At 43.2% G+C, this 26562-nt stretch overlaps 1 pseudogene; it reads left to right on the top strand.

Moving 5' to 3' along the window:
• Nucleotides 1-227: 227 nt before the first annotated feature.
• Nucleotides 228-21366, top strand: LOC121770517 (annotated as a pseudogene).
• The last annotated feature ends 5196 nt before the right edge of the window (nt 21367-26562 follow it).

Below are 26562 nucleotides of genomic sequence, written 5' to 3'. Positions count from 1 at the left end.
AGTAGAATAAAAAATAGTAAGAATTCTTTAAAAAATGATTCCAAACGCCAAAAACCAATGAATAGGAGTTTATACCCCCAAATTACGCAACCACAATGTCGAGGCAGCTGTGTCCTCAGCATTCGGCATCTTCCTCCACAAGCGGCATGAGGTTGGTCCTGAAGTGCTTGAAGGTCTGCGACACGAACACACTGGACAAAAAATTCATGATATCTACATAAATATAAGATAAAAACAAGCATTTCTTCCATACAAATACTCTAATTACGCAACAATGGAGGAATGGATCCCCTACCTACCTAAAATGGATAAAAAAAGAAGAGATTTTAAGTTTAAATTATGGATATCTCAAAATAGCAAAATAATATTATTTCACGGATTGATGAAGGAAATGTCAGGAGCATCAAGCTCTTTTCTTATTTGATTATTGTTTTCATAGTTATAATTTTGAAGTTCAAAAACAATCTCTACTACTGTACTTGTTGTTTTTTTTTATATAAGTAATATAAATTTGATAAATGTAAAAAATAAAATCACAAAAGGGCATCACCATTGCCAACTATGCAACCAAACCATCAATATCATTTTGAAAAACTATATTCTAAACTCCCCTGACTAAAGTATCAAGAAATCACAAATCTTCTTCTCTTCTAATTTGGCGCGCCGACAACGTTGCGGGAGAGGTAAAAGAAATGCTAAAGCGAAAGGGAAAGGGAAAAAACTGAGATGAAACTCAAGCGCCATGAGATTATGTTCATTGCTACCCAAAAAATCTGCTTTCGCCCACCCCTTTACTTCTTCAGCATCTCACAATCAACAACTCAACTCCCTCCTTTCAATTTCGGCAAACCCTTTCTATCGCCTCTTAAATCGCTGCAAGACTGTCTTTGCTTCAACAGACTCACGCCCTTTTGATTGTCAGCGGAGAATCCGTGGACCCTTTATTGAACTGCAAATTGATCGGCTTGTACAGTTTACTTGGGCGGGTGGGGACTGCCCGCCAGGTGTTCGACGGAATTCCTGAACCGGATATCGTTTCTTGTAAAGTGATGATAAGATGGTATTTCATGAATAATTCATACGAAGAGGTCATTGCATTCTATAAGTTTATGCAGAGGAGATTCTTTGTTGTTGATAACATCGTGTTCTCGATTGTGTTGAAGGCGTGTAGTGAGGCTGAGGGATTATGGGGAAGGGAGGAAGCTGCACTGTTACATTGTTCAAATGGGGAAACCGGATAGCTTTGTGTTGACTAGGCTTGTTGACATGTATGCAAAGTGTGGCAAAGTCGACGCCTCTCGTAGGGTTTTTGAGAGGATTTGGGACAGGAATGTGGTGTGTTGGACATCGGTGATTGTGGGCTTCGTGCATAATAATTGCTTGGGAGAAGGGGTGCTACTGTTTAACCGAATGCGGGATTGCTTGGTGGAAGCAAATGCTTACACTTTAGGGATTACAGTGACAGGGTGTGCGAGATTAGGGGCTTTGCACCAAGGGAAATGGGTGCACAGAAATGTGATTAAAAATGGGATCTTGGTGACTTCCTACTTGTTTACTTCCCTCCTCGATATGTACGTGAGAATGTGGGCTTGTCAAGGATGCTCGTGTCGTCCTTGATGAGATTTGTGTCATTGATGTTATTTCGTGGACAACAATGATCACGGGATATGCCCAAAACGGGGATGCTGATGAAGCCTTGCATTTGTTCACCGACAATAAAATAGGGAGATGTTCGTCCTAATTCGGTTACCTTATCGAGTGTGCTCTCAGCCTGTGCGCGCGCATGCAATGTCTCGTTGGGTTCATCGGTTCACACTTTAGGGGTCAAACTAGGACGGGATGATTTATATGTCATGAATGCTTTAGTTGACATGTATGCAAAGTGTCGTAGGATAAAGGATGCCGTTGATATGTTTGAGTCTATGGTAGAAAGGGATGTCGTTTCTTGGAACTCAATCATTAGTGGTTATTCTCACAACGGGTACTTGTATGAAGCCCTGGGGCTGTACAATCATATGAGAACAGATTGCTTTAGGCCAGATCCAGTAACCGTGGTGGCACTCCTATCTGCTTCCGCTAGCTTTGGAGACGTCTGATTTGGCTCTTGCATACATGCTTTCTCGATTAAAGAATGCTTCTTGGCATGCAACAACGTCTATGTTGGCACTGCACTTCTAAATCTGTACGCCAAATGTGGTGATGCCGAGTGAAAGCTCGATTCTGAAAACATGTGTGCTTTTAATGCTAGGTCAAGCTTCTCAGATCCAGAGAATCCGCTAGATCACGAGGTCTAGGAACTCAGAGGATATCAGAAATCTCAGTCGTTGGAGACAGTGATTCCGCGTTCAAAAACCCTCAACCCGCTATACTATGAATTAGTATAGGGAAGCATGGATCGATCCCACGAAGATGGACGCGTAAGAAAGCATTTAGAAGACCTTGGAAATGGTGAATGGCTGCTACCACACAATTTTGGGTTGAGGTTTAATTACTACCAGACCTAGGCAGGAATTCAAATACTAGACCTAGGAAACTGTAAACATCATGCTGACATCGAACATCCTTATAACTACGAAATATTAAACTAACTTCTTAAACCGAGTAAATAACTTCCTAATATAGCTAGACAGAAAGTGAGTAAACAGCGGGGACCATCTTCCAGAAACAGCAAGTATGGAATAAAAGCTGTAAATAACAAACTAAGAATTTAACTAACTCTGACATACATCTCATCAGCTGATTCAAACGCGAACATGAAGAAAACAGAGCACATACCCAGATTCATACAAGATATAAAAATTCGGACATCGGAAATTTGCAATTAGCTAAAAATTAAACAGATCTACATATATTAGACGAAATGAAATGAACACACGAAAACTAGGCATCAATCATGAATCTCTGTTTCAGATCCAGACGTCAGATGCTTAATCCACTCCAGATCCAAGCATTTCGAACCCAACAATCCACAACATCAACTCCATAACTTCCGATTTCAACAGATCTGCCCCGATCAACACAAGTTTCTAATAATTCCACTCAAACTCAGTAAGCCAACGTAAAAATCAAACATCCAACTCAGCAACGACATCAAACTCCAAACAATTTGCATCCATAATCGAAATCAACAGTAGCTCAAATACGGAAAAGAGAAATTGCATAAACCAACGGAAATTCAACAGAAAACTAGGCCGAGCTTTGAACAACGAAGCTTGGAGAAATTTACGACAGCAAATTAAAACAAAAGCGATTAAATTGTATCTTCGTCCTCTACAAGGACGGTGTTACCCAACCACTGACTACCAGTGAAATGAACCGAACCCCTACAAATTCCCAAACATTCCCCCCAAGTGTGTAAAAGTGAGTGAGCTACGGGCTATAATCTGGTCACAAGTCCTCCACCCAGTCCTCTTTTTCAGATTGCATGCTCTCCTCTTTATATAGGCGCGGAGTTGATCTTCTAGAAGCCTTCGTAGAAATCTCCATTCTACCCTTCAGCTTCGTTGTCTCCTCCGTCCAGTCATTTTCTCCAAATTGCTCACTTATTCGCCAGTTTCCTTGGACTATGCAAATGTCCTCTTCTTTTCCTGAACCTGGTGAAAATCTTCTACACACCTGGCTTAAAACATGTGTTAGACCCCGCAAATGCACGAATTTAACCCTTTAACCAATGCACGAAATTAGCCTTATCAAACTGCTCACACTTAAACCATACTTGTCCTCAAATATGAAGACAAGAATAATATAAATAAGGCGAATTTCAATGCATGGTTATCCTTGACCGACTCACAGACACAACAAAACCAAAAACTCCTAGATCTAGACATAATACAGACTCATAAAAAAAAGAAAATAAACACTAAAAGAAAAACACAAAGAAAAACACAAAGACATGAACTAGCTTCAACTTTTAAGCAGTAGTCCCCACAAGCTTAAGGTCTATCCGATTCGTCTACAGTCTCCAAATCCCCCCTTTTCCCTCTTCTACCTAATCGGTCTGTCAGTTCGTCAAGATAGCCTATTGACTTCCTAATTGTTGGATTCACTCGATCACTCATTCCTCACCAGGGATGTTAGGATCGAATCACTCTTAAGTCAATGCTATACCACTGATGCATCAGTTTATGAGAGTTTCTCCTTCCTACAGACCTTTTTTATTTCCTGGGTCAGGTAACTATTGCCTCTTGCCCTTGGAATATTTTCATTTCTTCTCCCTTTATATTTTCCCCTGAACTTCGTCCAGCATATACCTCCGATTTTTTAATTTTATTCATTTCCTGGACTTCGTCCAGCTTATACCTCCATTTCCTGGACTTCGTCCAGCTTATTCCTCTAGAACCCATTTTTTTTATTTTTCTCCTTCTGACTCTACTCCCTAAGCATCAAGTGGTGGCCCCTTTTTATACAAGTTAGCTCAAAGTGTATAGGCTTATAACTCACGTTTATGGCGGGGCTTCACAACTAAGTCATCTAAACGTCTTCTATCGTCCTCATTTCATTCAAACCGAATTCGGCTTATTAAGGAAAAAAGCCTCAAAGTTGACATGCATCCTATCTTCAATTGCTCTTACTAAGGGGATCTTGCCTTATTATTTTCACTAGCTCACGCGACACACAAAATAAAAACAAAATCCTAGACCTAAAAACACCTATTCACATTGAAACACAACTGTACGACTCCTTCCCCCTCCCACTTCACTCAAGCTTGTCCCCAAGCTATCCTAGTGAAGGGGGAAAATGGGAAGTACGAAACAGATCACAACAAAACACATAACAACATAACTTACAAACAAAACAAACTTCTCACACTTAGACCGATCAACGGGCTAAGTGGGAGAAATCGCAACAGAACATAACCAAAGCATGCTTGAAAAGAAACACAAACTTCTCACACTTAGACCAAAAATTGGGCTAAGTGGGAGAAGACAACTATACACGCATACAAATATATACAATACGCGCCATGTTGGAAAAAACAAACACACAACACAAAACAGCAAACAAACAAGCTTAAAACTGAAAGAAAATAAAAGGAAACTGAAAGTAAAGTTACTTGATCAAGGGGGGTTTCAATTTGGGGTTTGGCTCTCGCCGGAGCCAAAATGCGGTGGAACGTAGGGTCAGGTCACTTTTGCTTTCTTCCTCGCCGGTGACTTCGGCTTATTCTCCTCCTTCTCACTTGGTCTAGACACTAACTTCTTAACTGTCACGGGCTTCGATGCATACGGGGCTATCAGGGGCTTGGACGCTGGTGGGGGCTGCTGGATGGAAGAACTTCCTTGCCCTGGCTGCTTTGGCACACTGCTAGGTCCAGCAGACAATTTCATTTGGGGCTCGGGAAATTTCTCCTTTAGCCACTTTGTCATCATAATCATCAAGTTGACGGCTTCCGCCATACGATCGTTCTGTGTAGATGACTTTCCCACCAAAACAGTGATGCGCCCCTTTAGAGCCTGCATCTCCTCCCTGACTCCTCCGAATTCTTTCCGCATCTCGGTCATCTCCGTCCGAATGTCATTGAGCGTCGTTTGCATCACACCCACTTCCGTTTTCACTTCCTCGTACTCAACGCTGACAGCCGTTTCGACACCTTCCTGCTCTGGCTTCACTTGGAGCTCCAATCTACCGACCTCATAGAAGCAAACTTCCTTCCCATGCATGTATAACAAGCCCTTGTTGAAGAAGTAATCCACACTGAATAGCTCAGGGGGCTCACACATCACTATCTCCGGCGCAGATTTGGCAATCTTCATTATCGAGTTGCGCTGAAGGTAGGCACCTAGAAGGTGACAGGTGTACATATGTCAGGAAGGATTTGCGGCCATCTGATGGCAGGCCTGGGCTAACCAATAACCCAGATGCACTTTCACACCCTTAGCCATGCACCATGTGAAGTATAGGTCGGCTGTAGTCAAAGCAGAATTGGCAGTCCCCATCAAGTTGTAGCTAATGAACGTCTGAGCGAAGCGCAGGATTCGGTTGTCGATATGGAAGGCTTTCGAATAACTCGTCTTGAACTGTCCCACTTTCGGATACGTAACGAACTCCCAGGCAGCCTGCGGTTTGAATCCGGGAGTGTACTTTGGAGCTCCGACCATGCGTTTATTCCATACGCCCTCGTCATCCTCCGCTCGCGTGAACAAGCTCATCCTGAGGGACCATTCTCTAAGACTCATCTCATGTTCTTCAGTAAAAAGGTGAAAAGTGATAGAATCCGCATCCAAATCTGTGGTGGGCTTCAAGCGGAAGGTGGAGAAAAATTCCCTGGCCAATGCAGCCGGCACCTCCGTATCACTGTGCTTCAGTAGCCAATCAAATCCTATTGCGCCTATGTACTGTCGAAATTCCTCGTCGGACTCTATCTCTTCCAACTCCTCTCGAACATATCGCTTCCCTGACTTTGCTAGCTTTCCCGAACTACAGCGTTCCTTATATGTAGCCGTTTTCTTGGGATCCTCGAACTTTCCCATTGCTTCTATCAAACCTTTCGTAATCCAGTCTTCAGCTGGCTCGAAATTCAATACTTCCTCTGGCTCTTCTATATATTCTGCCTCGGATTCACTAGACGAAGGAGGCCCGACTGGTTCCTTGGCAAATGGCACTTTAGTAGGGGCTGGGAGTTGAGCTTCCACAGCTTTGTCCTCCTTAGTCTGCTTGGACTTCTTGACCCGGGAAGTAGCAGCATGTTTGCCCTTCCTTTTTCGCTCTGCCGCCAGGCGGCGCTCCTCTGCTTCGTCTTCTTCCCCGCCAGACCTAGGGGCTCCAGCATCCAACTCTCCCTCTGTTCCCAGGGCTAGGTTTTCCACTTCTACGGGCAGGGTGAGATCCTCGATCTCGTCCCTCAAATTTCTTCGGGCCCTACGCATGGCCACTCTCTTGTCCACCGGTGAATCTGCGTCCGCCGGATTTTCTTCCAGATCGATCACCAACTCGAGCCCGCTCTCCTTAGGCTCCGAAACCTCATCAAGAACAGGGGTCTCTATCCTCTCAGACAAACCAGGGGTCGCCCCCTCAATGTAGACAGGGGTTTCCCCCTGCAGCAACTATCAGATCAGAACTTAGGGCTTCACCGCCCACAGACCTTTCTGGGGTCCCCCCCTCAATGACTTTTTCAGAAATAACAGGGGTTTCCCCCTCCGAAACACCAACAGGGGTTTCCCCCTTTTCAACACTTTCAGACACAACAGGGGTGGCCCCCTCGATCACACTATCAACAGAAACAGGGGTTTCCCCCTCAATGACACCAACAACAGCAATTAGGGTTTCCTCCTCCACATCCTTCATCTGTTCCAACCCCGCAACCAGATCCGCCTCTTGTCCCTGCTTTTCGCCCACCGCGGCGTCTTTTTCCGGTGCGCTGGTAGACGGTTCGGCTACTGCATGTACAGTGGAAGGTTGGGCCGCCGAATCTTCCGGAATCGGCGGTGGTTGTGGCGGATGTTGATGCGGCAGGTTTCGTTCTTTCCATCATCGTTGCGAACATAGCGAAGGCTTTCATTGTCTCTTCTGCATTGCCAAATTTCTGCATCAACTCCGCCATAAACGTCGCCGCGTTGGAATCGGCAGATGCGGTGGGTCTCCCTGCACTTGGTGTGTTCTCCATGAATTGAATCTGAAAATTACACAAAGAACTGTAATAATGGAGTGCTCATTTCAGTTGGAAGAAGAAGGCAGAAGAAGGAAGCTCGGCTTTGAGCTGGAACTAGCCGAGAAGGGAGTTCGGTTTTGAGCCGAGAAGGGAGTTCGGTTTTGAGCCGAGAAGGGAGTTCGGTCTTGAGCCGAGAAGGAAGAAGCAACCTAGAGAAACTAGCCGTTGGAGCAGCAGTTAGTTAGCTGAGATGTAGCGGTTATTCTTCTTGTTTTCTTGATTCTTGTTGTAGTTAGTTAGTAGCAGTTGCTACTTGTTTGTAGAGCTTTAAATAGCTCATAAACCGTGTATGTAGTTAGTAGTTTAATCAATAAAGAGTTTTCCAGTTTCTCTCCAAGATTATCATCTTCAATACTCAAAGTGTGAGTGTGTGTGTTTCTGCATTGTGTGATCTCATACAACAGTGAGTGTGTGTGTGATCATCTTGAGTGTGTGAAAGCCTTGTGTGTGTGAATCCCAACAAGTGGCGCCGTCTGTGGGAAGGGATATTGAAGCTGATTTGCAGAGGATCAAACGGTTTCAGAGATGGCAGCAAGGCTTGATGCAGAAAAGTTCACAGGCAAGAATGATTATAGCCTGTGGAAGATGAAGATGAAGGCGGTTTTGATTCAACAAGGCTTGGCCGCAGTTCTTGCAAAACCAGAGGAGAAAGGAAAGGCTCCAGTGCTTGATGATAAAGCTCAGGCAAAGATGGAGGAGATGCAGCTCAAGGCACATTCTGCAGTGATTCTGTGCCTTGGAGATAAGGTCTTGAGGGATGTTCAAGAAGCCAAGACTGCGGTGGAGATCTTGGACAAGTTGGATGAAGTTTACTTGGCCAAATCCTTGGCTAACCGGCTGTATCTCAAGAAGAGGCTGTATGCCTATAGTTTTTCTGGAGATAGGTCCATCATTGAGCAGCTAGAGGAGTTCAACAAGATCATTGATGACCTGGGATCTGTTGATGTCAAGATTTCAGATGAGGATAAGGCCATTCTCACATTGAATGCCTTGCCTAGCTCGTATGACCAGTTAAGTGATGCAATTATCTATGGAAGAGATAAACCTATCACCTATGCAGAAGTCTATTCAGCCTTGATGGCCAAAGAACTCCAGAAGACAGCCAACAGAGGCTCTGCAAGCTCAAATGTTCAAGCTGCAGAGGCCTTGAATGTGAAGAAGTTCAAGAAGCAGAACTTCAAGAAGAAGTTTGAGGGCCCTAAACCCTCAAGTTCTGATGCTCAGAAGGAAACCAGAGCTTGCTATTGGTGCAAGAAACCTGGACATTTGAAGAAAGATTGTCATGCATGGAAGAGAAAGATGGCCTCTGAGGGCCACAACCAATCTGATTGTGTGGAGAGAGCTGATCCCCCGGCTCAACTTATGAATATTAGTGACAGTGGGGTCAGTCACAGGTGGATAATGGACTCGGGGTGCAGCTTCCATATGTGCCCCAATAGAAGCTGGTTTCATGATCTTCAAGAAGCATCGGGTACGGTTGTTCTTGGAAATAATCATACTTGTCAGATAAAAGGGATAGGGAAAGTGAAGCTAAGCCTACAAGATGGCTCTGTGAAGATCCTGACTGGGGTGAGGTATATTCCAGAAGTGAAGAGGAACCTCATCTCATTGGGAATGCTGGAGCAGAGGGGGTTCACTATATTAATGAGTCAAGGAAAATTGTTTGTGAAATCTGGAGATGCAGTGATGATGGAGGCTGACAGAGAGCATATTCTCTATTATTTGAAGGCTAAGGCTGTTGATGGAGAAAGCAATGCTGTGTCAGATGATTCCCTAATGCTATGGCACAAGAGGCTGGGCCATCCAGCAGAAGGAAGCTTGAAAGAACTCATCAAGAAGGGCCTGATCTCTGGAGATTTCAACAAGATGGACCCTTGTGAGCAGTGTATACTTGGAAAAGCAAAGAAGGCACCCTATCCTACAGGTATTCACTCTTCTACAGCCCCTTTAGACTACATACATAGTGATCTTTGGGGGCATTCACCGGTGTGCTCAATTGGTGGAGGAAAGTATTATCTAGCTATCATTGATGACTATACAAGGAAGTTGTGGGTATATATTCTTAAGGAAAAATCTGAAACACTCACTAAGTTCAAGATATGGTGTAAGGAGGTGGAGCTAGAGAAAGGAAGGAGTGTTAAATGTTTAAGAACTGACAATGGCTTGGAATTCTTGTCTGCTGAATTTGATATATTTTGCAAAGAGAAGGGTATGAAGAGGCACCGTACTGTTCCTGGTAATCCCCAGCAAAATGGTGTTGTGGAGAGGATGAATAGGACTATCCTAGAGAGGGTGAGGTGCCTGCTTCTTGGTTCTGGTTTGAGCAGCAGGTTCTGGGGAGAGGCGGTGTATACAGCAGCCTATCTCATCAATAAATGCCCATCTACTGCCCTGAAATCTGAAACTCCTGATTACATGTGGTATGGAGCTCATAGTGACTACTCAAAATACAAGGTGTTTGGGTGTGCAGCCTATGCTCATGCTAGGCAAAGTAAGCTTGAAGCTAGGGCTCTGAAATGTATCTTGCTGGGATATCAGAGGGGTGTTAAGGGGTATAGGCTCTGGTGTATTGAGCCTGGTAGGCAGAAGGTGGTGGTGAGTAGGGATATGGTGTTCTTGGAGGATCAGATGCCCTACTTGAAAGGTAAGCTGGACTCCAGTGACTCCAGTGAAGTTGAGAGTGATTTCTTCAAGGTGGAGCCTATGGGAGTTGGCCTAGGAGCAGGTGGAGTCACTGACTCAGAAAATGAACCTGATCCAGAGGGTGATGGTGCTCCAGCTCAAGGTAGAAGAAATGATGAGCCCACAGCAGATCCTACCAGAGAGTACCAGATTGCAAGAGATAGGGGAAGGAGAAATGCAAAGCCTCCTGAGAAATTTGCAGATATGGTCTATTATGCACTGTGTGCTGCTGAGAGTATTGATATTGCTGATCCTCTCACCTATAAAGAGGCCATGAGAAGCAAAGACAGAGAGAGATGGATAGAGGCCATGAATGAAGAAATAGAGTCTTTACTCAAGAACAAAACCTGGATTTTGGTGGACAAATCCAAGCTTAATACAGATGGAAAGGAGAGGAAGCTGATCAGTTGCAAGTGGTTGTTTAAAAAGAAGGTAGAGACCACTGATAAAGACAGAATCAGGTTCAAAGCAAGGCTGGTGGCAAGGGGATTTACACAGCAAGAAGGAGTTGACTTCAATGAGGTGTTTGCTCCGGTTGTTAAGCACACTTCTATTAGGATTTTGTTGGCTGTGGTGAATCAGCTAGATTGGGAATTGCAGCAGCTTGATGTGAAGACTGCCTTCCTAAATGGAGACCTAGAGGAGACTATCTTCATGGATCAGCCAGAGGGCTATGTGAAGAGTGGTGAAGAAAGCAAGGTGTGCTTGCTACAAAAGAGTCTTTATGGTCTTAAGCAAAGTCCTAGACAGTGGAACAAGAAGTTTGATGCACAAATGAAGAAGATTGGCTTCATTAGATCAGAGTTTGATGATTGCATCTACATCAAGAGGAAGGGCAAAACACCTATTGCCTATCTATTGCTCTATGTGGATGATATGCTACTTGCAGGACCTTCTATGACAGAAATTCAGCAAGTCAAGGAGGATTTGAAGTCTAGCTTTGAAATGAAGGATCTAGGAGAGTCAAGGAAGATCCTAGGCATACACATTCAGAGAGACAGAGGCTGCAAGAAGCTGTGGATGCTTCAAACTGACTATATTGAGAAAGTTTTGCAGAGATTCAAAATGGAAAATGCAAAAGCTGCATCAACTCCTCTGTCCCAGAGTTTTAAGCTTTCAAAGGAGCAGGCCCCTAAATCCAAGCAAGAGGCTGAGGAGATGGAGTCTATTCCTTATGCTAGTGTGGTTGGAAGTGTTATGTATACTATGATCTGTACCAGACCAGATCTAGCACATGCTATCTCAATGACTAGCAGATACATGGCTGACCCGGGGAAGGAGCATTGGAATGCTCTTAAGTGGATATTGAGGTACATGAAGTCAACCAGTGGCTGGGGAATTGTCTTCAATGGCTGGGAAGGTGAATCTGAGGAGGTTGTGCAGGGCTATTGTGATGCAGACTATGCTGCAAACCTGGACAACAGAAAGTCCCAAACAGGTTATCTTTTCACCATGTTTGGAACTGTAATCAGCTGGAAATCAGGTTTGCAAAGTGTTGTTGCTCTCTCAACAACAGAATTAGAGTATATAGCTCTCACTGCAGCTGTACAGGAGAGCTTTTGGATTCAGGGAGTGATTTCTGACTTTGGTTTTGACCAAAAGACAATGGTGATTCATTGTGACAGCAGCTCAGCTATGTGCTTGGCTAAACATCCGGGTTTTCATGAAAGGAGCAAGCACATAGACATAAAGTTGCATTTTATTAGAGATGAGATTGAAAAGGGGAGAGTGAAGGTGATTAAGATTAACACCTTGCACAATCCGGCTGACATGCTAACAAAGTCTCTAGGTAGAGACAAGTTTGATCATTGCAAGAAGTTGATCAATGTTTGTGCAAGAACTGAGATGAGCCCTCAGGTGGAGAATTGTAATAATGGAGTGCTCATTTCAGTTGGAAGAAGAAGGCAGAAGAAGGAAGCTCGGCTTTGAGCTGGAACTAGCCGAGAAGGGAGTTCGGTTTTGAGCCGAGAAGGGAGTTCGGTTTTAAGCCGAGAAGGGAGTTCGGTCTTGAGCCGAGAAGGGAGTTCGGTCTTGAGCCGAGAAGGGAGTTCGGTTTTGAGCCGAGAAGGGAGTTCGGTCTTGAGCCGAGAAGGAAGAAGCAACCTAGAGAAACTAGCCGTTGGAGCAGCAGTTAGTTAGCTGAGATGTAGCGGTTATTCTTCTTGTTTTCTTGATTCTTGTTGTAGTTAGTTAGTAGCAGTTGCTACTTGTTTGTAGAGCTTTAAATAGCTCATAAACCGTGTATGTAGTTAGTAGTTTAATCAATAAAGAGTTTTCCAGTTTCTCTCCAAGATTATCATCTTCAATACTCAAAGTGTGAGTGTGTGTGTTTCTGCATTGTGTGATCTCATACAACAGTGAGTGTGTGTGTGATCTTCTTGAGTGTGTGAAAGCCTTGTGTGTGTGAATCCCAACAAGAACTTTGAAGAAAAATTCCGATTAGGGTTAAAGAAAAGTGGGTATTGCGAGAGAGAGTTTTGGGGATTTTTAGAGTGAGAGAGAGTTTGGTTTAAGAAATAAAAAATAAGGAGAAAAAATAGGTATTAGATAGGAATGAGAACAGTTTGCAGGCGGTTGCAGGCATGATGTAAGCAGCCGTACCCCTTCCACAAAGTGTAAATTTGAATTTCGAAACTTTACCATTTCCCACCCAAACTAAAATCTCTCTGCCCCGTGTAAACGCCACCTTCATGCAATACCACACTTAAGCAAAATCAACAAAAATGAAATGCCAGACTCCTAGGTCAAGGATTCAAGGGTGACAAAACAATTTCCCTAAAGAAATCTGGCATTCCGAAAATATTTTTAGAAGATTAAATTTCTTCTTTGTTTGGCATTTTTTTATATTTTTCGAAAAGCAAACTATTTTCACTTTCAAACGAGTGCTCTCGAGATCCCCTGGGTCAGTGTATAGATTAAAAATTCATTCCCATTTACCTAACCCAGGAATTCATCGAGATCACTTACTTACCAGACCGATTAGGCAATAATAGAGAGTGCGCGTAGTGGCACTTCCTCCACCACACACAACTCAGAATTATCCCTAAAAACCTTCACCCGATGACCATTTATAAGGAAAGGAGTAGAGTTTGGGGTACTGGCTGGAATTCCACAGCTCCGTTCGCTCGAAGGCCAACAACAGTGTAGGGCCCAATCCATTTGGACTTCAGCTTACCAGGCATTAGCTTGAGCCTTGATTGGAAGAGGAGAACCTTCTGCCCCACTTGCAATTCCTTGACCCAGAGGTTTTTGTCATGCCAGAGTTTCGTCTTCTCTTTATACCACATCGTGGACTCTTAGGACTCTAGCCTTAGCTCCTCCAATTCTTGAAGCTGCAATTTTCTCTCTTCCTCGCATGATTGGGGTCTCGTGTTGATCTCCTTGACTGCCTAGTATGCTTTGTGCTCCACTCCCACGGGCAGGTGGCACATCTTGCCAAACACTAGCCTGTAGGGCGACATCCCAATCGGCGTTTTGTAAGCTGTCCTGTAGGCCCATAATGCATCACCAAGCCTCTTACTCAAATCTTTCCTTGACGGATTCATCGTCTTCTCCAGTATCGCTTTTATTTCCTTATTCGAGATTTCTGCCTGCCCATTAGACTGAGGATGGTACGGGGTGGAAAGCTTGTGGTGCACTCCATATTTTCTCATTAAAGCTTCTATTGTTATGTTACGGAAGTGCGTTCCTTGGTCCGATATAATTGCGCGCGGCACTCCGTATCTGTTGAAGATGTTGGCTCTAAGGAACTTGGCCACCTCTTTGGCTTCACATGAAGTGGTAGCCTTTGCCTCTATCCACTTCGAAACATAATCCACAGCCACAAGTATGTATGTATTCCCGTACGAAGATGGAAATGGACCCATGAAGTCCATCCCCCAGACGTCGAAAATCTCGCAGACAATCACTGGGACCTGCGGCATTTCATCTCTCTTAGAAATTCCTCCTGTCTGCTGGCATCTCTCACAGTTTTGACAGAATTCAAAGGAGTCCTTGTGTAATGTGGGCCAATAAAATCCACTATCTAGGACTTTCCTCGCAGTTTTTCGTGGTCCAAAATGACCTCTACACGCCAATGCATGACAATGGTTAAGCACGTCCCTCTGTTCCCATTCGGGGATACATCGCTGAATTATCTGGTCAGCTCCCATTCGGGGATACATCGCCGAATTATCTGGTCAGCTCCCATTCTCCACAAGTAAGGGTCATTTCTTGTGAACTGGGCACCTCTCCTGTGACTAAGTAATTTTCCAGGTCCGCGAACCATGGTTCAACGTTCAATTGACATTTTCCTCTCTCAGTATCTCCTGGACCTGTTATCGCCATTATCGCTTCCCAGCTGATAGGTCTAGGATATTTCCCTATGTAGTACAGATGCTCCTCAGGGAATGCATCAGGTATAGCTTCTTCCGTCTCCCCCTGGAAAATTCGACTCAAATGGTCAGCCACTTTATTTTCTGTCCCCTTCTTGTCTCTGACTTTCCAATCAAATTCCTGCAAAAGTAACACCCAACGGATCAACCTTGGCTTGGATTCTTTCTTCGCCAGCAAGTACTTGATAGTCGCGTGGTCGGTGAAGACTATCACTCTTGACCCCAGCAAATATGGGTGAAATTTCTCAAATGAGTACACCACTGCCAGCATTTCCTTCTCCGTGGTGTCATAGTTCTTCTGGGCCTAGTTGAGTGTCTTCGAGGCATAGAAAATCACGTAACTTTTACCATCGATTCTTTGACCTAGTACCGCCCCCACTGCGTAGTCTCTTGCATCACACATTATTTCAAACGGCCGACTCCAGTCAGGTGCTCTGATGTTAGGGGCAGATACTAATTTATCTTTCAATAGTTGAAAAGCCTTCTTACACTCTTCGCCGAAAACGAAATCAACATCATTATGCAACAGATGGGTGAGTGGCTGAGCAATCTTCGCGAAATCCTTTATGAATCTTCTGTAAAACTCCGCATGCCCTAGGAATCCCCTCACTTCTTTCTGATTCGTAGGGTAAGGCAATTTCGAAATCACATCGACCTTTGTTGGGTCCACCTGTATGCCCTTCTCTGAGACTACATGCCCCAGGACGATTCCCTTGGGTACCATGAAGTGACATTTTTCAAAGTTGAGGACTAAATTTTTCTCCTGACACCTCCTCAACACTACGTCCAGGCTAGCTAAACAGGAATCGAAGAATTACCATATACGGTGAAATCATCCATGAAAATCTCGATGTAATCCTCCAGCAGATCTGAGAAGATGCTCATCATGCAGCGTTGAAAAGTGCCTGGCGCATTGCACAGCCCAAACGGCATCCTTCTATAAGCGTACGTGCCAAAAGGGCAAGTAAATGTAGTCTTCTCTTGATCTTCGGAATCTACATAGATCTGGAAGTATCCACTATATCCGTCAAGGAAACAAAAATATTATTTTCCAGCCAACCTCTCTAGCATCTGATCAATGAAAGGTAAAGGAAAATGATCTTTCTTGGTTGCTTCATTCAGTTTCCTATAATCGATGCACATCCTCTACCCAGTGACAAGTCTAGTGGGCACCAATTAATTCTTATCATTCTTAACAACCTGAATTCCTGACTTTTTAGGTACCATATTAACCGGGCTGACCCATTCAATATCTGGGATAGAGTAGATGATACCCAGCGAAAGCAGCTTCAAAACTTCCTTCAAAACTTTCTCTCATATTTGGATTCAGCTTGCGTTGCGGGTCTCTACATGCCTTCGCACCTTCCTCCAGCCTAATGTGGTGCATGCAAAGATCTGGACTGATCCCTACTAGGTTTGAGAGAGTCCATACGATTGCCTTCTTGTTCCTTCTGATCACCTCCAGTAGCTCCCTTTCCTGCTCCTCGGTCAAGTTGCTATTGATGATTACTAGAAAGGTCTCATTCTCTTCTAGATAGGCATACTTGAGTCCTGGCGGAAGTGTTTTCAATTCCTTCTTGGGGGTGCTTGTTTCCTGGGGCAAGGGATTTTTTTCATTCACATCAGTTATCATTCCCTTCCCTAACCTAGAAGAATTCTCCATACTAGCTACATGAGCCAATCCCCTTGACCCGGCTGACTCTGGATTCGTACAAAATTATGAAATAGCTTCAGCTAGCACTTCATCTGACAACTCCCTTGTGTTCATTGCCTCGCACCATCCAGTTACCTCTCTGTCAATAGAGTGACTTAATTCTGAATTAACAACCTGCTCCTGCATCAACTCAGTCTCAAGATATTCCTGGACCAGGGGGTTAATAACATCGATAGCATGCAAATTTTCAACATTTAGTGGTTTCTTCATTGCCTCATCTATGCTAAACGTATATTTCTACCCATTATAGTCCAGGCATATGGTCCCATCAAAAACATCAATTATGGTCTTGGCGGTACGGAGAAAAGGTCTTCCTAGGAGCACACCGCTAGACTCAGCAGACTCATTTTCACTCATTTTGATAACATGGAAATCGGCAGGATACAGAAAATCATGCACTTTGACAATAACATTTTCCAAAATTCCCTCTGGACAAATGCATGACCTATCCGCCAATTGGATTACCACCTTTGTATCTACCATCCCTACTCCTACCAGCTTCTTGTAAATGGAAAGCGGTAAAACATTTATCGATGCCCTAGATCACACATGGCATGCTCAATTTTTACATCACCGATAGAAATAGGTAAGGTGAACATACCTGGATCAGTGCATTTCGAGGGCATTCTCCACTTTTAGATCACTGCCGACACATTTTCTCCAATCAGAATCTTCCCACTGGGTCTAGTCTTCCCAGCTATAAACTCCTTGATGAACTTGCTGAATACCGGTAACTTCAAAGCCTGTAAGAACGGTAGATTGATCTCCAACTTTCCAAATATATCCATAAAATCCACCGGTTCTTCTTTCTTCTTCTTAGCCTCTCCTCGGTGCGGGAACGGTTTTACTTGTTTCTCTGCACCTGTAGAACCTCCAGCTGGAAGTTTGCCCGATTCCTTTCTTCCTGCTTCATTTCCTACTTCAGGCTCTGGGTCTAGGAAAAATGGTTCAGCCATACTTGGTAAAGGTCTCCCCAGATCACCTTCCTGAAGGTCATCTCTACTACTAGAACTCCATGCTTCCGAATTCTCGAACTCAGGAATTAGATCCTTCCATTCCTTGCCCTTCACGGGAGGCGTTTACTCGCATCTCGCTCAAGGATGTTGCAATCTGGGACATTTTTTTTGCCAACATGTCCATTGCTGCCTTCTGTTCCAATTGAGCATCCCGGAGCTTGTGCACCACGTCATTGTTAGATTGCAAGTTGTTCTGCATATGCTGCTGCGAGCTAACTAGATCATGCACCATGTCATCTAGATTCCTGGGCGGTTTAGAATTAGACTGTCCGGAACTTGGTCCTGGACCCAGATGTGGACCACTTCCTTGATTCTGGAGAAAGTTTCCTTGACCTCCTGAACTGTTGTTATACTGATTTTCCGGCCCTTGATTCCCCTGGTAAGTAGGTTGAGGATTCTGATAATTTCAGGTGTAGTTCCTTTGGTGTGGCGGCACATAAGAGTTCCCCTGATGATTCTGATTCCTATTCCCCCAGTTAGAGTGATCTCCTTAGTTTTGGTTGTTCCAGCTGCCGTGTCCCTCCTGATTTCTCCCAGACCGATTAGCCTGTCTTTCTGGTTGATGTGTAAATTGGGCGTTCTGTTGTGGAGGTGGCTGGGTCAGATCGTTGTCAGACCATCTAAAATTGGGATGGTTCCTCCAGGGTGCATCCCTCTGTTTCCCGGGGTTCCAACTCCCATCAGGATTCCAACTATCCATTGCATTCACCTGGGCCTGATAATCTCCTTCTTGAGAGCCATAGTACTGTTGGGGTAGGATTTCTCCTTGACACGGAGATTTCTCTTTCTCTTGTGAGGCTTGTGAAGTGGTTTTCTCGATTGCATTCAAAAGTGCTTTCTCAAGCCTATCTATTCTCGCCTCGACTCTCTCGTCATCCTGTTCTCTCAGAGCGTTTGCTGTCCCTCTTCTCATAACATTCCTCGGACTGTCGTATGCCTTCTTAGCCTCTATCAGTTTTCCCAAAATTTCTCTTGCTTCACTTCCCTTGTTCTTTGTAAAATTTCCCCCGCTCGAGGAATTCATCAAATCCTTTGACTCGGGGTTTGCTCCTTCATAGAACAGATAATAAATCTTTGCCTCGATCATTCTATGATTCGGGAAAGCGTCTAGCAACCCCTTAAATCGTGACCAATATTGACTCAGAGACTCATCATACTCCTGCTTGCATTCCACGATCTCCTTTTTGAGAGCGTTCGTCTTGTCCGAAGGAAAAAAGTAATCCAGGAACTCCAACTTGAAGTCCCTCCACGTACGGATAGAATCCTGGGGTAGCCTCAGCAGCCATGTGTTAGCCTCTCCCTTCAAGGCGAACGGAATCGCACGTAGGCGGTAGTCCTCCTCCGTCACATCATTTGGTCATTTCTGAATACTGCATAGCTTGCTGAACTAGCTCAAGAACTCATATGGACATTCGTTCCAGCGTCCAGAGAATGTTGGTAGAATGCCTAACACATTCGTTTTGATATCGATGGCTCTCTGACGCGGGTTCATCACTATAGCCTGGGCTGACTCACCATCTAGATGGGCAGTGAGCGAACCGATCTCCGGATCTAGATCGACTACGTGTGCCATGTCCCCGATTTATGTCTCCTCTGTACTTGTTTCTGAAGATGACTCAGGATCCTCCAACTCTCTTCACTTTCTGAACCAAACGGAAATAGATCTCCCGTAGATAATCCCGATCTAGTGGTGACTGTAGATGCTGTGTCCATGACCTGCCAAGTAAACCGATCGTTTCTCCACCCAGATGAGTTATCCCAGTGTCCAAACCGCGAGACTCTGCTCATAAACTTGATAATAAAGGAAAAAGAAAAATCAAAATTATATACGCGAAAATCTCTAAACACAATCACAAATTAGCCATCCATCCCAGGCAACGGCGCCATTTGAAAGCTCGATTATGGAAACGTGTGTGCTTTTAATGCTTGGTCAAGCTTCTCAGATCCAAAGAACCCGCTAGATCACGAGGTCTAGGAACTCAGAGGATATCAGAAATCTCAGTCGTTGGACACACTGATTCCGCGTTAAAAAACCCTCAACCCGCTATACTATGAATTAGTATAGGGAAGCAGGGATCGATCCACGAAGATGGACGCGTAAGAAAGCATTTAGAAGACCTTGGAAATGGTGAATGGCTGCTGCCACGTAATTTTGGGTTGAGGTTTAATTGCTACTAGACCTAGGCAGGAATTCAAATACTAGACCTAGGAAACTGTAAACATCATGCTGACATCGAACATCTTTATAACTACGAAATATTAAACTAACTTCTTAGACCGAGCAAATAACTTCCTAATATAGCTAGACAGAAAGTGAGTAAACAGCGGGGACCATCTTCCAGAAACAGTAAGTACGGAATAAAAGCTGTAAATAACAAACTAAGAATTTAACTAACTCTGACATACATCTCATCAGCTGATTCAAACGCGAACATGAAGAAAACAGAGCACATACCCAGATTCAAACAAGATATAAAAATTTGAACGTCGGAAACTTGCAATTAGCCGAAATTAAACAGATCTACATATACTAGACGGAATGAAATGAACACACGAAAACTAGGCATCAATCACGAATCCTCTGTTTCAGATACAGACGTCGGATGCTTAATCCACTCCGGATCCAAGCATTCCGAACCCAACAATCCACAACATCAACTCCATAACTTCCGATTTCAATAGATCTGCCTTGATCAACACAAGTTTCCAATAATTCCACTCAAACTCAGCAACGACATCAAACTCCAAACAATTTGCATCCATAATCGAAATCAACAGCAGCTCAAATACGGAAAAGAGAAATTGCATAAACCAACGGAAGCTTCGAACAACGAAGCTCGGTGAAATTCACAACAGCAAATTAAAACGAAAGCGATTAAATTGTATCTTCGTCCTCCACAAGGACGGTGTTACCCAATTACTGACTACCAGTGAAATGAACCGAACCCCTACAAATTCCCGAACATTCCCCCAAGTGTGTAAAAGTGAGTGAGCTACGAGCTATAATCTGGTCACAAGTCCTCCACCCAGTCCTCTTTTTCAGATTGCATGCTCTCCTCTTTATATAGGCACGGAGTTGATCTTCTGGAAGCCTTTGTAGAAATCTCCATTCTACCCTTCAGCTTCGTTGTCTCCTCCGTCCAGTCATTTTCTCCAAATTGCTCACTTATTCTCCAGTTTCCTTGGACCATGCAAATGTCCTCTTCTTTTCCTGGACCTGGCGAAAATCTTCTACACACCTGGCTTAAAACATGTGTTAGACCCCACAAATGCACGAATTTAACCCTTTAACCAATGCACGAAATTAGCCTTATCACCGAGTCTGCTCGCGATGTATTTGACTAGATGGTGGAGCGGAACACAGTCACATAGAGAGCCATGATTGGTGGGTACGGAAAGCAGGGCACTTCAAGCAAGTGTCTCGAGCTTTTCAACGACATGGTTAAGGAGAATGTTGAGACAACTGATATAATATTCACGACAGTGTTATCTGCGTGCAGCCATACCGGGATGATCACAGAGGGCTGGAGTTACTTTGATCAAATGTGCCGCGTATACAACTTTATCCCCTCGACACGACACTACGTATGCATGGTTGATTTTTTGGATCGGTTTGGGACCCTGGAGGAAGCTTGGGAGTTCATTGAGGGAATGCTGGTGCAGCCTGATTGCACAATTCATGGATCTTTTCTCCACGGATGTAGCATCCACGAAAGGTTTGATCTTGGGGACTTGGTTGTGAGAAAGATGATCGAGCTTTATCCAGACGACGCAGGGCATTATATGCTTATGGCGAACTTAGATGCACCAAGAGGTAGATGGGATCGGGTGAGTCAATATAGAGCTGTGATGAAGAGAAGGGGATTGAGGAAGGAGGTCGGATTTGCTCGTATCGAATCAAGTAAATATCAGAGGGTGGCGTTGTTTGGCTAAATTATGCGGTAGGGTTTATTCAAGGAAAAGGGGGATCCGTTTATGCTCAAGTTGAGGTGATATTGAAGAACATGAATCAACTACACAATTTTGTACTCCCTCTGTTCCATAGTAATGGGGTGTTTCTTTTCGGCACGGAGATTAAGAAAAATTGTGTTAGGTGAGTTAAATAAAGGGAGGATAAAGTGGAAAATGAAAAAGGTAGAGAGATGAAGAGAGAAAAAAGTAAGAGAGAGTAAAGTAGGCGTGGAAAAATGTGTTGACTTTTACTAAAAAGTGAAATGACTCTATTACTATGGAACGTACCAAAATGGCAAAATGACTATATTAGTATGAAACATAGGGAGTATTAGTTTATCTCTTTCTGTCTCTGGAAGAAGATGAGTTTCATCATCTAAAGTTAATTCATAATACTATACTCGTATGTTTGTCAATACAAAAACAGATCATCAATTTAAAGCAAGGTTGTGGAAATGGATAACAAAGTGAAGAAATGAATGGCCAAAGATTTTAGATAATATATTTTTTTAGGAGTGCTAGATCCAGAAATTTCATATTGAGGGTGCGATAAATAATTATATTGACTTGAAAAATGTAGAATCTAATCGATCTTTTTTCTTTTGTTATCTCAAATTTTCTATTAAGTCATTTCATTAAATAAAAACATATTTTTAGTTGAAAGATTGGGTCAATTGTCAAAGACAATGTAATGAATCATGACATTATTGAATACAAGTCTATATGGTGTATTAATGTGTATTTATGAGAGAGACGATAACAAAAACATCTCATTCTCAACTCTACACCACACACTAGAATTCCAGTTTCCCTCAAACTCTGTCTCAAGAAATCCTAGAGCGCTAGTCTTTTGTCGGACGCCAAGGTGGTTGCGGAGGTGGCTCGGTCCCAGTTCGGCAGCCAACTGGGGAAGTACGACAAGGCGAAGGCCGCCCACCTCCTCGACGAGACCAAGGGAGTGGGCAAGTACGTTCAGCAAGCGGAGGACTATCTGCGCCGCTACAGCCATCATCAGCGCCGGTGGTTTCTTTTAAGGCTCCTTCCCCTTAACTGCAATCGACGAAGCCTCTCGTCGTCTTCCAACGTCCGGCGCCCTTCACGTAGGGTGGGCGGAATCTTCCCGAAGCGGCTGTGCGCGAGTTCTCGCGTCGGGCAGCGCGGTTTCGAGGGTTTCTTGATTGTTAAGTAACGCAAGTAGGGCAAAAATATTCTTATTATTCCTTTGTTGTAATCATAACAGCCCTATTTATAATCTAGGACCCTAGGTTTGGTTCGACCTAATCCTAAACATCGGGAAAGAACCAACAAGAAAACCCGACGGAGCTTATAATTATGCTCGACTCAATTCAAAAATAAATAATAAAAATATACCAAAAATAACTACTAAGGTCGACTAATAGCAAAAATAAAAAAGAAAGACATATATGGAAAGGGCTGACTATCGGGCAACGAAGTTGCCGAATCGGCTCAGAGGTTTCACGTTCCTCGTCGGCCTTGACTTCGCAATGGATGCCTCCTCTCGACCCCGCGCATCGCACCTATCTTCCTCTCTCGCTATACTCCGCTCCACGACCGGCTCTCGCTGAGGCTGCGTTTCCGCCGGGGTCACCCCCTGCTCCATGCTCGGCTCCTGCCGAGGTTGCGGCGCTGCTGGGCTTGTATCTGTTAGGGTTAGTATACTGAAAAGCATGTTTCGAGCGAGAGTTCGCGCGAATATAACGTTGCATGTATACGTAAAAACTCTACAATCCACTTTTGACCCGATTCAGTATTATTCGAGCATTTCGCACGAATAGAATCAGTATATTATTACATTGTGTTTGCTTGTGCGTTTATGAGATGTTTTATAAACATTTAAATGCATAAGAAGTAAACAAAGCCTAAGTCTTTTGCTTAGTAGACTGGTTGTGGGCGTCGTCCACTTTAAGGTAACTACAGTCGGTTCTATGCAATGCTTTGCAAAAGAAAAAGAAGAATTTTACAACCTAGATAGGCTTTGGCTACCTATCGTGAAAGGTTGCAATGTCAGTCCGATTATTTCTAAGCCTTATTGAAATAAGATGACATTGGTGTGGTATAGCACTGAATGGATCTAACAGCAAGACGTGTCTTTATGCTATCTATTGAAAGACGAGGTCTTGATAAATATCTATTTCTTAATCAATGTACGTTAGCATTGAGCATACGATATTGAGTATCTACTACTTTGACTTACCAAAGGTGCGGGTTTTTCGTCACCCAACGATCCAGGTATATTGGGTAGTGGTGATCATTATCTAGCGGTGCTAGGATTGCTATTATGTTGAATCGTGCGTGAGGTGAGTCTCGTTTGATAATGTCCTCAAGAGGAGCTTGAACAAGGTTTTATTATTCGGAAACTGGCCAGTTGGAGTTTTATTACTCTATGAATAATAAATAAGTGTTTCTTGCTAAGTCTACTCTTGGAGTTAATAAGATGTTAATTAATTAAGTCCATAGCAGACTTTAATTAATTAATGGGCATTTATATCTTAAGCGCGGGAAATGAATAATAAACAACATGGAAACCCGGAATACTTATAATTTCGGATTTGGATGGGGAGTTCAATATTACGTCTGTAGTGGCTGCTCGTAATATTCCAATATAAGCTTGTATTAAATTGTGGGTTCAATTTAATTAGTAAAAAGCTAATTGGGGGAGCCCATATCCAAAACCTTCCATAGATCCCTGACTGGGCCCAATATGAACTATTATAAATAGGAGAATAAATGAGATAGAAATAGATGATGAATTTCATTATGAAATTTTCGTCCACCCTCATATTTTGAGGGAGGAACGATTTTCTTGAAGAATTGTCCTCCGTGAGTTCTTCAGCTCCTCCTCCGTGAGAAAGTTCTGTCTTCTTTATACGAGTCCTAGTGTTTCGATAAGATCAGCACACCCTGATGTCGGAATACAGTTCGGACACCAGTCAGAAGATCTGTGGTCTAGTATTAAAGATCATCGTGGAGAAGGCGCAAGCAATCGACGATTCTTTGGAGAATCAACGAGGTAAATTGGCTAACTCCGTAGCAAGCATGTTTTAGGATTTATTTGTTCTAAAGCATGTATAAAATTCAAGTTATGAGCATGATACATGTGACAATTACGTGAATAGATTTTGTCTAAATAATCTGCTAAATAGATCCGTATTATGTGATCCGTCGAAACGCACGCTTCCGCTGCCAACCCCTACAATTGGTATCAGAGCCAGTCTTTGGCTCTGATTATTTGGATTTAAATTTCGCGAAATTCATGTATGCATGCGTTAATTAATTGCGAAGCATGTTCTTGGTGTTTTGTTTAATTTTTATGCATGATGAACTCAAGAACTATCGAATCAAAGAACTTGAATTAATCGAACGCACGAGACGTGTGACCCGTCGGTGCTCGCGCCGAGACGGATCGCACCACGCGCGATCGAGACAGGGACGTCGAGACAGTGGGAGCCGGGGAGCCGTGATCACGGGGCGACGCGCAGACGAGTGGGGCTCGTGCGCGCCGCCGGCCGCGACCACACGCCCCAGACGGACCCCGGGTCGATGCCGACGTGGCGGTGCTAGGCGCGGAGTGGTGGTTCGTCCGAGAACCACCGAGACACCGCGTGACACCAGGCCGATCCCTTGGCGGAAGATCCGAGACGAAACTCCGAGCTATTGGCTGAGACAGACGCGCCGTGTTGCGCGCCGTGTGCCGAGATAGTGGGAGCACCGTGGCTCGGAAAGGCCGAGACGGGTGACGAACTACTGGCCGAGAGGAGCCGCGCCACCGCGCAAGCCCTGGCCGAGCAACCGCGTCGCCCGACGTGCCGAAGAGGCCGAGAGCATCCGCGCCTTGTGCGCGACGCTGGCCGCAGACGGAGGCGACGGGCTGGCCGAGAAACCGAACCACCCGACGCGTCACCTGGCCGAGACGCTGGGTGCGTCGTGATCCGACGACGAACTCGTCGGACTTTCGTCGTTCATCGTTCGTGCGAACCTCGTACGATGAGATAACGATGAAGGATTATTTTGATGATAATTTAATTATTTTATTAAAAGATATCATTAAAATATTATTATTTAAGGGAAATAAAATCTTTTTGGAAGATTTGCCTAGATTTTAGGAATATTTATATTATTATCTATATCTATGGAAATAAATAATATTATTTTATTCCTAGATGATATGGATGAGAATAATTTAATAGTTTCATAATATTCATCTAGATTCAAGATAAATATGGTGATAAGATTTGAATATATCTTTTGTGGATTTAATATATTATATGATATTTGATTTAATATCAAATCATGGATTAATTAGATTCTTTCCTTATTTATTGGATTTATATGGATTTTATTCCTGGATTAAATCCTAGTTATATTTGGAAAATAATAATCTAATCATTTATCTATATCCTATAGATTCATTCCTAGATATTTCCTAGATGGATTTAGATAATGATAATATTATTTTATTCTTATCCTGTGAATTTATATGAATTTACTCATATATAAATTCTAGTTGGATTTGGATAGTGATAATATAATATTTTATTCTTATCTTATAGATTTGTATGGATTTGTTCCTAGATAAATCTAAGATAGATATGAATAATTATAATATAATATTATCTAATTCTTTGGATTTATATGGATTAACTCCAAGAATAAATCCTAGATGAATTAGGATTAATATTTATATTAATTTATTTTATCCTATAGATTTGAATAGATTTAATTCTATCAAGACAAATCTTAGATGGATTACTATAAACATTAATCCAAGTTATCCTTATCTTATGTATTATATCCTAGATAGATTGGGATAAAGATAATATATAAGAAAATCCTTATTTAATTGGATTTAGATAAACTTATTTATCTAAGAAATCCTAAGTAATATATGATATATTCTAGATGTCTATTCTAAATAGAATTAAAGATTTGTATAAATCTAGGTTGATTGGATTTTATTCATCGTATGGATTATGATGGAATCGTTTCTATCTAGTAATATCCTAGAACGATTTAAATACAGATAATCCTAGATCAACATTATCTTGAGTTGAAGGATTAGATTTTATCGAAATAAAATCTAGAATAATCCTAAGTGGATTTAGATAGTCAACACTATCTTGATAAATCCTAATTGAATCTCCCTTGAGTAGATTAAAT

Source organism: Salvia splendens, chromosome 16 (genome assembly GCF_004379255.2).
Source record: "Salvia splendens isolate huo1 chromosome 16, SspV2, whole genome shotgun sequence".
Lineage (NCBI taxonomy): Eukaryota > Viridiplantae > Streptophyta > Magnoliopsida > Lamiales > Lamiaceae > Salvia > Salvia splendens.
Note: the sequence above shows the minus strand (reverse complement) of the source record. Positions and strands in the feature narration are given on the sequence as shown.